We start from the raw sequence: 12,166 nt of genomic DNA, 5'->3' as shown, positions 1-12,166 counted from the left end.
AAAGTCATTTGAAATTATCCAGTGGTAGGATAAAAAAGAAAAAAAGCTTAAAAAAGAGCACAGAAAGCCTACAAGATTTGGATCCTGGGCACTGACCAATACACCACTCATCAAGCCATGCTGTTGCAGCATCTCAAATCAAAATAGAGGAAGATTGGCAGAGATGTTAGCTCAACAACAATCTTTCTCAAGCAAAAAGAGGAAGATTGGCAGCAGATGGTATATCAAGGCCAATCTTCCTCACCAAAAAAAGGAAAAAAAGGAAAAGCAATGTACACATTATGGGAGTCCCAGACGGAGAAGGGGTGGGGGCATAAAGCTCATTTAAAGACATAATGGCTGAAAATTTCCAAAATCTCAAGAGGAAAATGGATATCCAGATTCGTGAAGCTCAAAAGTCCCCAAATGGATTAACTCAAAGAATATTTCTTTGGTACACATTATAAACAAACTGTCAAAAGTCAAGGACAAAGAAACTTTTGACAGCAGCAGGAGAAAAACTACTCATTATACATAAGAGAACCCACATAAGACATCAGCAGATTTCTCAGCAAAAACCTTGCAGGCCAGGAGAGAGGTGGATGATAGAGTCAAAGTACTGAAAGAAAAATTGCCAACTAAGAATACTGTACCTGTACATTTTTCACATAAACCAACCCAAAGTAGATTAGAGATTTAAACGTAAGACATGAAACATAAAACTCCTAGAAAAAAATATAGGGAAAAAGTTCCCTGATGTTTGTCTTGGCAATTAATTTTTGGATATGACACCAAAAGCACAGGCCTAAAAAAGCAAAATTAAGCAAGTGGAATTGCAACAAACTAAAAAGCTTCTGCACAGCGAAGGAAATGGTCAAGAAAATGAAAAAACAATCTATGGAATGGGAGAAAATATTTGCAAACCATATATCTGATAAAAGGTTAATATCCAAAATGTATAAGGAATTTATACAACTCAAAAGCAAAAAAACAAGTAACCCAATTTAAAAATGGGCAAGGGATTTGAATAGACATTTTTCCAAAGAAGACATACAAATGGCCGCAGGTATATGAAAAGGTGCTTGATATCTCTAATCATCAGGGAATTGCAAATCAAAACCACAATGTGATATCACCTCACACCTATTAGAATGACTATTATTTTTTTTAAAAAAAAACATAAGTGTTGGTGAGGATATGAGAGAAGGAAAGCCTTGTACACTCTTAACGGAAAACAGTATAGGTTCCTCAAAAAATTAAAAATAGAACTACTGTATGATCTAGAAATCCCACTTCTGGGTATTTATCCAAAGATATTGAAATCAGGATACTGAAGAGATACCTGCAGCCCCATGTTTACTGCAGCATTACCAACAATAACCAAGTCATGAAAACAACCTAAATGTCCATCAATGAATGAATAAAGAAAATGTGGTATATACATACAACAAAATATGATTCTGCCTTACAAAAGAAGGACACCCCTCCATTTGGGACAATATGGTTGAACCAGGAGGACCTTATGCTAAGTGAAATGTCAGTCTCAGAGTGACAGTACTGCATAATCTCACATATGCAGAATCTAAAAAAGTCAAACTCGCAGAAGCAGACAGTAGAATGGCGGTTGCCAGGGGCTGACAGATGGAGGAAACGGAGAGATGTTGGTCAAAGGGTACAAACTCTCAGTTATACGGTAAGTTCTGGAGATCGAATGTACAGCATGGGGGCTATAATTAACAATACTGTATTGTATACTTAAAACCTGCTAAAAGGCTAGACCCTCAGTGTTCTCACCACACAGACAAAGAAGAAGACGGTAACTATATGACGTAATGGATGCATTAATTAGCTTGATCATGAGGATCATTTCATGATGTATACATATATCAAATTATCGAGTCATACATCTCAAATACACACAACTTTTAATCAGCAAGTATGCCTCAATAAAGCTGAAATAAAAGAAGGCAGTTTGATGTAGAGAGAACATAGCCCACATCGTCCTGCAGATCCTGGGATCCAACCTTAGTTAACAAGGGATTCGATGCATGGCTCTAGACAAGGTGTATAATCTAGGCACCTTTTAAGAAGTGTGAAGAATAAATAAATAAGGTTATATAGTTGTTAGCTTCCAGACTGCAAGATCCCTCTCCACCACACAAACGGCTATTTTCAGCCAGTTGTAGACTCCACATAGACAACGAAGTAGAAGTTGAAGCATACAAAATATTCTTCTGTAGGGGCTGGCCCTGTGGCCAAGTGGTTAAGTTCGCGCGCTCCGCTGCAGGCGGCCCAGTGTTTCGTTGGTTCGAGTCCTGGGCACGGACATGACACTGCTCATCAAACCACGCTGAGGCAGCATCCCACATGCCACAACTAGAAGGACCCACAATGAAGAATATACAACTATGTACCGGGGGGCTTTGGGGAGAAAAAGGAAAAAAATAAAATCTTTAAAAATATATATATTCTTCTGTAAACAGTATTTCCTCTTCTTTCCCAAAAGTTTACTTGTTTACATTGGAGGCTTTTTCTCCTTTAGAATTAGATAGCCTTGGCTAACTTACTTTGCAGACAATGTTAGTGCCAAGTAGTTACTATTTTAAGAAGATTTCAGATTCTGCAACTCATGCCCTTTTAATTTTTCAAAAAAATATCTAGACTTGGCAGTAACTCTTTCAAGAAGATCCATAAAGTAAGAAGTGAAAAGAAACAATGGTTTGAGAAGACAGCAGGAGCATAGGAGTGTGACCAAGGGGCAGCAGGGAAAGAGAAGCATTGCTGAGAGTCACTGAGGTCCCAGCTGAGGCTAGCTGGCAGCTAAATTCTGGCCAATTTAATCAGCAAAGTTCTAAGAATGTGCTTTCTCTGATCTCACCAAAGCATTGTTCACTGGCTTCCTATTCTTATCCCTATCACAAACAGCACTTATCACACTAAAATGTAATTATTTCCTTATCTTCATCATTCATTAGAAAACTGTACAAAACATGGGGAACCTTCTGCCCAGAAAAAAAACTGGTGTTTAAATGTCCAATATTTTGCGTATACTTACAAGAAGTCCATTTACCTTGAAATTAAGGGTCTCTGTATTTGACTATGAGCATACGGAGAGAAGAGCTCAAAATACATTAAACTTGGTATCTCCAACACACAACGCCTGGTACATGGGATCCATTCAAAAGTATTATTGAGAGAATTGATGAAGAAATGTTTTTCAACTTGGAAAGAGAATGGAATAAATCATACAAGGGCTAAGGTTTGGAGGAGCAGGAATCATGAATAAACAAAAGGATGAGGAAGTGTTAAGACAAAATGAATTATGTTGTGTGAAAAGGCAGATAAATGATGTAAAGGCAAAGAAGATTGATGGTGTGAGACTATGAACAAGTTTGGTGTATATGGAAGAGAGCAGAAAAACCTGGGGAATACTGTGGTCAGAGAAAGCAATCTCTGACATTGAAGATATTTTGAATTATTGTCACATGACTGTCAGCAACAGAAATAAATTCTTTGGGGAGTGAGTAAATTAGTCTTTGTATACAAATAGAAATATATACTGAAAAAACTATTACAAACTCTTGATATATAATGAGTAGATCAGTAGATCTCATTTATTCTATAAAGAAAAGACTTCAGAAATAGAACAAAGAATCCTAAAATTCATATGGAGCAACAAAAGACTCTGAATTGCTAAAGCAATCCTGAGAAAAAAGAACAAAGCTGCAGGCATCACAATCCCTGACTTCAAAACATACTACAAAGTTACAGTAATCAAAACAGCATGGTACTGGTACAAAAACAGGTGCACAGATCAATGGAACCAAATTGAAAGCCCAGAAATAAAACCACACATCTATGGACAGCTAATCTTTGACAAAGGAGCTGAGGGTATACAATGGAAAAAAGAAAGTCTTTTCAACAAATGGTGCTGGGAAAACTGGAAAGCCACATGTAAAAGAATGAAAATTACCCACTGTTTTTAACCATTCACAAAAATAAACTCAAAATGGATCAAAGACCTAAAGGTAAGACCTGAAATCATAAGGCTTCTAGAAGAAAATATAGGCAGTACACTCTTTGACATCAGTATTAAAAGGATCTTGTCAAATACCATGTCTTCTCAGACAAGGGAAACAATAGAAAGAATAAACAAATGGGACTTCATCAGACTAAAGAGCTTCTTCAAGGCAAGGGAAAACAGGATTGAAACAAAAAAAAACTACCCACTAATTGGGAAAAAATATTTGTAAGTCATATATCCAACAAAGGGTTAATCTCCATAATATACAAAGAACTCACACAACTCAACAACAAAAAATCAAACAACCCGATCAAAAAACGGGCAGGAGACATGAACACATTTCTCCAAAGAAGAAATAGGAATGGCCAATAGGCACACGAAAAGATGTTCATCATCACTGATCATCAGGGGAATGCAAATCAAAACTACACTAAGATATCACCTTACACCCATTAGAATGGCAAAAATAACCAAAACAAAAAGTAACAAACGTTGGAGAGGATGTGGAGAAAAAGGAACCCTCATCCACTGCTGGTGGGAATGCAAACTGGTGCAGCCACTACGGAAAACAAAAAATTAAAAATAGAAATACCATATGACCCAGCCATCCCACTACTGGGTATCTATCCAAAGAGCCTGAAGTCAGCAATTCCAAAAGTCCCATGCACCCCTATGTTCATTGCAGCATTATTTACAATAGCCAAGACATGGAAGCAACCTAAGTGCCCATCAACTGATGATTGGATAAAGAAGATATGGTATATATATACAATGGAATATTGTTCAGCCATAAAGAAGAATAAAATTGTCCCATTCACAACAACATGGATGGACCTTGAGGGTATTATGTTAAGTGAAATAAGCCAGATAGAGAAGGACAATCTCTGTATGACTCCACTCATAGGTGGAAGCTAAACATGTAGACAAAGAGAACAGATTAGTGGCTACCAGGAGAAAGAGGAGGTGGGGGTAGGCACAGAGGGTGAAGGGGTGCACCTACAACACAGCTGACAAACAATAACGTACAGCTGAAATTTCACAAGGTTGTAAACTATCATAAACTCCATAAAAATTTTTTTTTAAAAAAAAGAGAAAAAACTTCAAATGAAAAAAATAGTAGGAAGCAGAAGTAAGCCTTTATCATCCTATGATGCTTTATCAAGTTATCCCTACTGAGGTTCAATCTTAATTATTTTCTGCAGCTTAGAACAGTGACCACTAGGAAAATAACTGTGTGATGGATTTTGTTCCTGTACAATAATTGTTTATCTCTCTAAAACATAGAAAATTCAGAATATAGCCAACCATCCTTCCATCTGTCTACCATCCAACCATCCAATTATTCATTGAACAAACATTGCTTACCAGTACATCCCAGAGTCTGGTACACAGGAGTTGCTCAACGAATCAAACACTTGTGAACTGAGCACCGCGTTAACGCGAAGTTTACAAAGATGAACAAGATGAACAAGGCACCATCCGACACTGAACACCTCGCAACTTAGAAGAGAGAGTTGAAGATGGAAACAAGTAGCCATAATGCAGTTTGAGGGAAATGTAGCTAGGGTGTACACCTTCATCTTTTTTTAAAAAATATTTTATTTTTTAAGATTATATAAATTCAGATTAATTTTGGGCAAATGTGGAAAGATATTAGCAAAAATCATAAGCATTTATAAACAATAGAATAACCAAGTTAGGCCAAGTTTTAAAAGTAATCTTTATACCTAGGTACAGTTTAAAGACACCTTATAAAACTGACTGTCTTATCCATCAGATCTTAACTCTGGCTTTTTCTAATGGGGCTAAACAGGTTACACAGACTTCATTTCTGGGCAAGACGTGCTGTGATGTGTCTTGAGTCAGTGCTGCAAATGCCAGTCAAGGTTTCATACCAACAGACGTCCTCACCCAGCATCTGCGGCTGACTGAGAATAAGCCTTTTAAGAACTTGCAAGGCATCTTTTTTTTTAAATAGCTAAAGAAAAAAATAATAAAAATAAAATATATTTATAACTGTGGCTTTCCAACTTTTATCTGCATATTTACTGTTCAAACCATGTCCCGTGGGTCTCTCTCTGAGCAAAGGGAAATATTTCTCTCCTCCACGTGACGAGGATGCCTGTATTTCTCTCCATTCCCAGCTCCAGTAGAATGTCGACTTGTGATTAACAAGGAGAACAAATCATGGAGAAATGGGCTATTTTTCCACATGGCATGTTTCCCCATGACTGCCTTTTTCCTGGTCTGGAAGAAAAGTTTCCATGACAACCAAGTCGCTAACATTCGCTCCCCACCGGCTGACTTGCTTGCCTCCCAAATGATCAGCTGGATATTGTGTTAAAATTATTTTACAGAGACTGGCTAATCTGCAGGGATTATTTGCCTGTTTATTTTTGAGAAACTGGCTCCTTGGCAGAAACTCCTCAAATCGGGCTTTCTCTTCTGGTCCTTTAAAAGCATAATCTCAACTAAACAGAAATGAGATTATCAACTAAACAGAAACGAGATTAAGTTAACGTTAGACATCACCTCGTGGGAAATAAATATGAATATGAACCTTCCTTCCCCGGGAAGGGCACGTAAGTGCTTTGAGGGCAGAGCTAAACTTTCTTCTTCTTCCCCTCCTATGTGCATACCACATGGTGTGGCAGGTGGTATCCATAAAATGAATGTTGAACATTCCATCACCTGAGCTTCTCCAAAAAGGGTATTTATGTTTAGGTTGATGCGTTGAGGCAGAATCAACCTCCTAGTAATGGAATAATCTTCTTATTCTTAAAAATATCTGTCTACAAAAAAGGTAAGAAATTTGCAGTAGAATATTATTACATACCAATTGTGAAGCCTGTGTATATAAGAAAGACTGGAAGGAAATACACTAAAATATTTACAATTGTTATGTTTAACAGGTGGAAGTATGGGAGTATTTCTTCTGATTTTTCTCAATTCAATATTTTGTTGCTGTTGTTAACTAAATGAATTTTTCTGTTGCGTATTGTCTCAGTCCTTTCAGGCTGATAGAAAAAGATACCACAGACTGGGTAGTTTATAAACAACAAACATTTGTTTCTCACAGATCCAGAGGCTGGGAGTCCAGGATCAAGGCAACAGCATGGTCGCATCTTGATGAGGGTCTGCTCCCTGGTTCATAGCCAGAGCCTTCTCACTGTTTCCTTATATAGTGGAAGGTGCAAGGGATCTCTGTGGGGTCTCTTACAAGAACACTAATCCCAGGGGCCAGCCCTGTGACCGAGTGGTTAAGTTCGCGCGCTTTGCTTTGGCGGCCCAGGGTTTCACCGGTTCGAATCCTGGGTGCAGACATGGCACCGCTCGTCAAGCCATGCTGGGGTGGCGTCCCACATGCCACAGCTGGAAGGACCCACAACTAAAAATACACAGCTATGTACCCAGGGGGTTTGGGGAGAAAAAGGAAAAATAAAATCTTTAAGAAAAAGAAAAAAAAACCCACTAATCCCATTTATGAGGGCTCCACCCTCATGACCTAGTACCCCCATGGTCCTACCTCGTAATACCATCACTTCAGGCATTAGGATGTCATCATGTGAATTTTAGGGAGACACAAACATTCGGATCATGGCAAGTATCTACCATGTTCAAGGTAATGTACTGTCCCCCAGGGTCAGAAAGATTAACAAGTCTCTCTCATATTCAGAAACATGAAAAGAAGAGATGAACTAAGTAGAAGACCATTTGCTAGAAAGGTTATCTACCCTGACATGCATATCAGCTGGTATTAGGACTACATCCTGTGGTGTGATGAAGATCAGATGGGGTTGTGGAAAAGGGTGAACAAACCCTTTTCTCCTTCTCTAAAGACAAATCTGATCTTAGGTTAACTTTCTTGCTCTTTCTCCTGAAAACTTGATAACAAGGTAGAATCTCATTTGTATTACCAGGCAACATTATTTATGGTAAAAATGGCTAGTGATAGATAAATTGCTTCCATCCTGGAATAGTATGAATAAAGCACAAATATCTTGTGGGAAGCCACAACTTCATGAGACCTTGAATTCAGAGGCTCATACTTGGGCATATCCTTCACGGGGACCTGAAAGCTTTGCCTAAGCCTATTACAAGAGATATTGGTCCCTAAGAGGCATGAGGCTTCTATGCCAGGGCAGCAATTGCACCTGTCTAGTGTGAGTCTTGTCCCCTCACACCTAAACTCTCATGGCAGAGGGAAACAAGGAGAGGTGTGGGGGGTGGGGAGGACAGTCAAGGAGTGGATTGCTATAAGAGTTAATCCCTCTGAAAAGAAATGCCTGCCTGACGCAGCCCACCTGGGATGCCATCTCTATTTTGGGACCAATATCCATCTGATTAAACTGGTGTTGATTAAACTGCTCAGGTCTTGTGAGTCTGAATATCTAGTTAAGAACATCTCCGACTAGGAGTTGCAGAGTGTGAAAAGGACAGTCAATTTTAAAAGAGCTGAGACCATTTCCTCAATTATGTCTTCACCAGGCAACACATAAGCATGACCCCACATGAGCTCCCTGAAGGGATATGACTTTAGCGTCCGCAACAACATTCTTTATTTTAGTCAGTCCTGGAGCTAGCGGGAGGAAGTGTGTGTTTATTGAGTGATATACCCTTGGAGGACACTGAGATGTGCCACTCAAATCCCCCTTCAGAAATGAAGGGCCAATTCGCCAGCTGCTGGGCATGCTGCTGGCAGGGCAGCCCTCAGCTATTGGCCCCCTTTGGAGATTGATTGCCTTGGTGGCAGAGAGCCTCTTCACCCAATTACTGAGCAACACCAGTGTGTAAAGATCTGGTCCCCTCACCCCAACTCAAGAGCACTCTGAACGATTACCCCAGCTTCAGGGCTCCCCCATGGTACAGCTGATGCTTCCACGAGGCTGTGCCAAGTCTCAACCTCTCCTTCTGCCCAATATCCCCATCCCAAGAGGGCTCCCTGATAAATCTCCTGCACGTTAATTTCCATCTGTGACAACCCCTGATCAGACATGTTTATTAGGCATCTACCATGTTTCAGGCACCAGAATCAGTGCTAGTAAATAAGATAAGGTCTTCACTGACCGGAAGCTTACAACTTAAGGGGCAGACATGTATCCATTCAAATGTAGTAAAATAAGAGCTGTGATGGGTAAACATTCTGAGGACCACATGAGGTATTCCTAACTGAATCTCTGTACAGGTGAGAAGGGATTTGTGGAGGAAGAGATATCTACACTGGCTTCTAGAGGACAAGGAACTAACAAGTTTAGAAAAAAAAAGAGAGGCAGAAAGGTATTCCACATAGACCCATGTAGAAGGAATAGCACGTTCAAAGAGCTAGATGATTGCGAAAGCATGATGACGCTGTAGAGAATGCAATTTTTTCACTTCTTGTGGAGTACAAGGTAGGGGAGATGATATTCCATGCAAAGACATTTATTTTTAAAACTTAGTATTTAAAAGCATTGAACTTTATGCTAAAGAAAAGGAGAAGCATGGAAGGTCTGTATACATTTGTCCTTTACATATTTCTCTGCCTACAATGTGGAAAGTGGATTCAGGGAGAAGGGTAAGAAGACAGGAAGACCAGTGAAGAGGCTGCTGTAGTATTCCCAACAGGAGGGGAGGTTGGCCTGAACCAAAGTTGGGACAGAATGAGTGAAGAGAAAAGCAAATGGAGATACTTTGGCAGTAGAATTGATAAGCCTTGAAGATTCACTGAACTTGGGGTTAACAGAAAGAAAAGAATCGAGAGAAATCTTGAATTTCTGACTTGAGCAAATGGGCAGAGAAGGCAGATATATGACACAAATATGACAAAATATGACAATCAGGGCAGGACGCTTTAGTGATTTCTAGATAAGTTGAATCTGACCTGTTTGTGGGATATTCAAATGGATATATGAAATTAGCAGCTCAATGAGAGGCTATGATTGTGTGGGGGGTGTGTGTGTGTGTGTGTGTGTGTAACACAGAAACCCTTAGAGTAACTCAGCTCCCTTCCTGCCCAGCCATATCTAGTATTTGGAACCTTCTTTTGGATCTCAATGGTACAATATTACCCAGCAGCTATGAGATAGGGTGTCATATTTAGAGAAGACAAAGCTTTGAAGTCAGGCTCACCCAAGCTTTTATCTCAGCTCCACTACTTACTTGCTAAAAAGACGTTGCTAAAAAGCAAGTTACACGTCTGAGCCTCACTCTCTCCAAAAATGGGACTGCTAGTCACACTTTACAGAGCTGTTATTATACCTAAATGACATTATATATGTAAAAGCATTTGGCACGTAGTAGGCCCTCAGTGATCCTTTTGACTCCCAACCCAAATGGTTTCTGGTAATCTTTGTGCGCTGTCTCTCTCTCCTTTTTCTCTCAGTACCTCCTGACTACAATTTCCACTTTAAACTCATACTGCTAATATAAAGCATTATTTCAATTACCTGATAAAGATAAAATCCTGCCCCCACCCTCCCTTTGTACTGTCGGGCCCTGCATGTGTTTGTAATCCTCTCTTGACCTTGTCTACATCTAATTTACTTCCTTTCAGACAAATGTTATCACAAGTCATGAATTGTTCTCACTTCATGTTCACTGCGAGCAGATAACCATTATCTCCAATGGGCCTGCTTGGTTTTATCTCAGTCGTTTCACATTCTGAAACTTTTTAATTATTTCATTTTATTTCTCTACATTTGGTTGTTTCTCTTCTGCACTGATACTTAACTAAAGAGACAAAAACAAATTTGTAATGTAATACGCCTTTTCAAACCTATCACCCCTGGAAACAAGCCGGGGCCCTTAAAGTTGGTTTTGATTGTAAAGTTGAATGACCATATCAAAATTCTCTGGCTGGTAAAGACAAGGTCTTTCAGATCCGTGCTCCCAGGGAGCTGAGTTAATTTCAGCAAGGGATCTCGGTCAAGTGAACCAAAGCTTTGGTTGGTTCCAGAAGCCAGGGCTCCTTCATTTGAGGGGTTATATAGGGTGCCCGGAGTAAATGGGATCAAAGGGTAGGTATCAGGCCATATCCAGAAAAGGGAACAATGGCCAAACTAGAGAAGAGAAAGCAGTTGCTTTATTCAAAGGACAGGCATAAGATGAGAAAAAAAAAGAATTAATTCTCTGGAATTGGGTAAACATAAGACTATATGGAAAGGGTTTAGGTCTTAAACTGTGAGCATGGGACAGGGGTATTTAAGTACCCTCTTAAGGGATGACAGTCAAATATCTGAAATTAATACAACTCAAACTGCAGTCGATAAGGACACTTCCTTTTTTTCCTCATCCTAAGTTTGGCTCTCTGATTCCCTCCCAAGAAAATTATACTAGAGCCTATAAAAGATTGCCCCAAAAGGTCTCCTACATTTTATCCTTACCTGCCTCACGCTTTACCCTCTCACCTCCTCAACTCTCTACCTAGCTCTCTCAACTCTCCACTTCTTCTCCAGTTCCCATCCCCCACAGCGCGTACCCAAAAAATTTAGTTTCTCCTTTCTCTGCTCTTGATCGTTCTACCTGACTACAAATTTCATCTATCCTCTCCTCAGTTGTTTATTCCATATACCTCCCCGCCAATTAAGAGGTCTAAAAGGAAATACAAAGACAGAAGCAGCACACGCCTCTTCATCCTCCTCGTTCACGGTATAAATCAGCCCCAAATGATGGAATTGAGGAGGAAGGAAGCTAGCATTTTCTGAGCGCCATCTAAGTGCCCAGCATTTGAGTCCTTTACCTGCCTTATCCCACTGAATCCTCACGGTGTCCCAATTGTACAGTTGGGGACTGCAACTCCCTGAAGTCACAAAGCTGGTAGATGGAAAAGTTGGCATTTAGACATGGCCATTCTGGACTCAAAACTCCATTTTTGACAAATCCTGATTTATAAATTTCACTTTGATGGTGCAAAATTAATCATTCCTCCACAATGAGTGCCAGCCCTCCGTTATCTAGCTATTTCTCCCCTCGTGTCGATTCTTGTCTCCTTCTGTCTTTCTGGTCTACCATCAGTACAAAGTGAACTAGGAGAATCACATTACAAAACAAATAGCTCCCATGCCTCTTATTCTCAACTCTGGGTCTCCGGTATGCTTTGCTTGTCTTGCACATACATTGAAATATAATGTATTTTGTGATGTTAATACTAGAGTGGCATTTAGAGACCCAAAACCTGACACTCAA

Source organism: Equus asinus, chromosome 28 (genome assembly GCF_041296235.1).
Source record: "Equus asinus isolate D_3611 breed Donkey chromosome 28, EquAss-T2T_v2, whole genome shotgun sequence".
Lineage (NCBI taxonomy): Eukaryota > Metazoa > Chordata > Mammalia > Perissodactyla > Equidae > Equus > Equus asinus.
Note: the sequence above shows the minus strand (reverse complement) of the source record.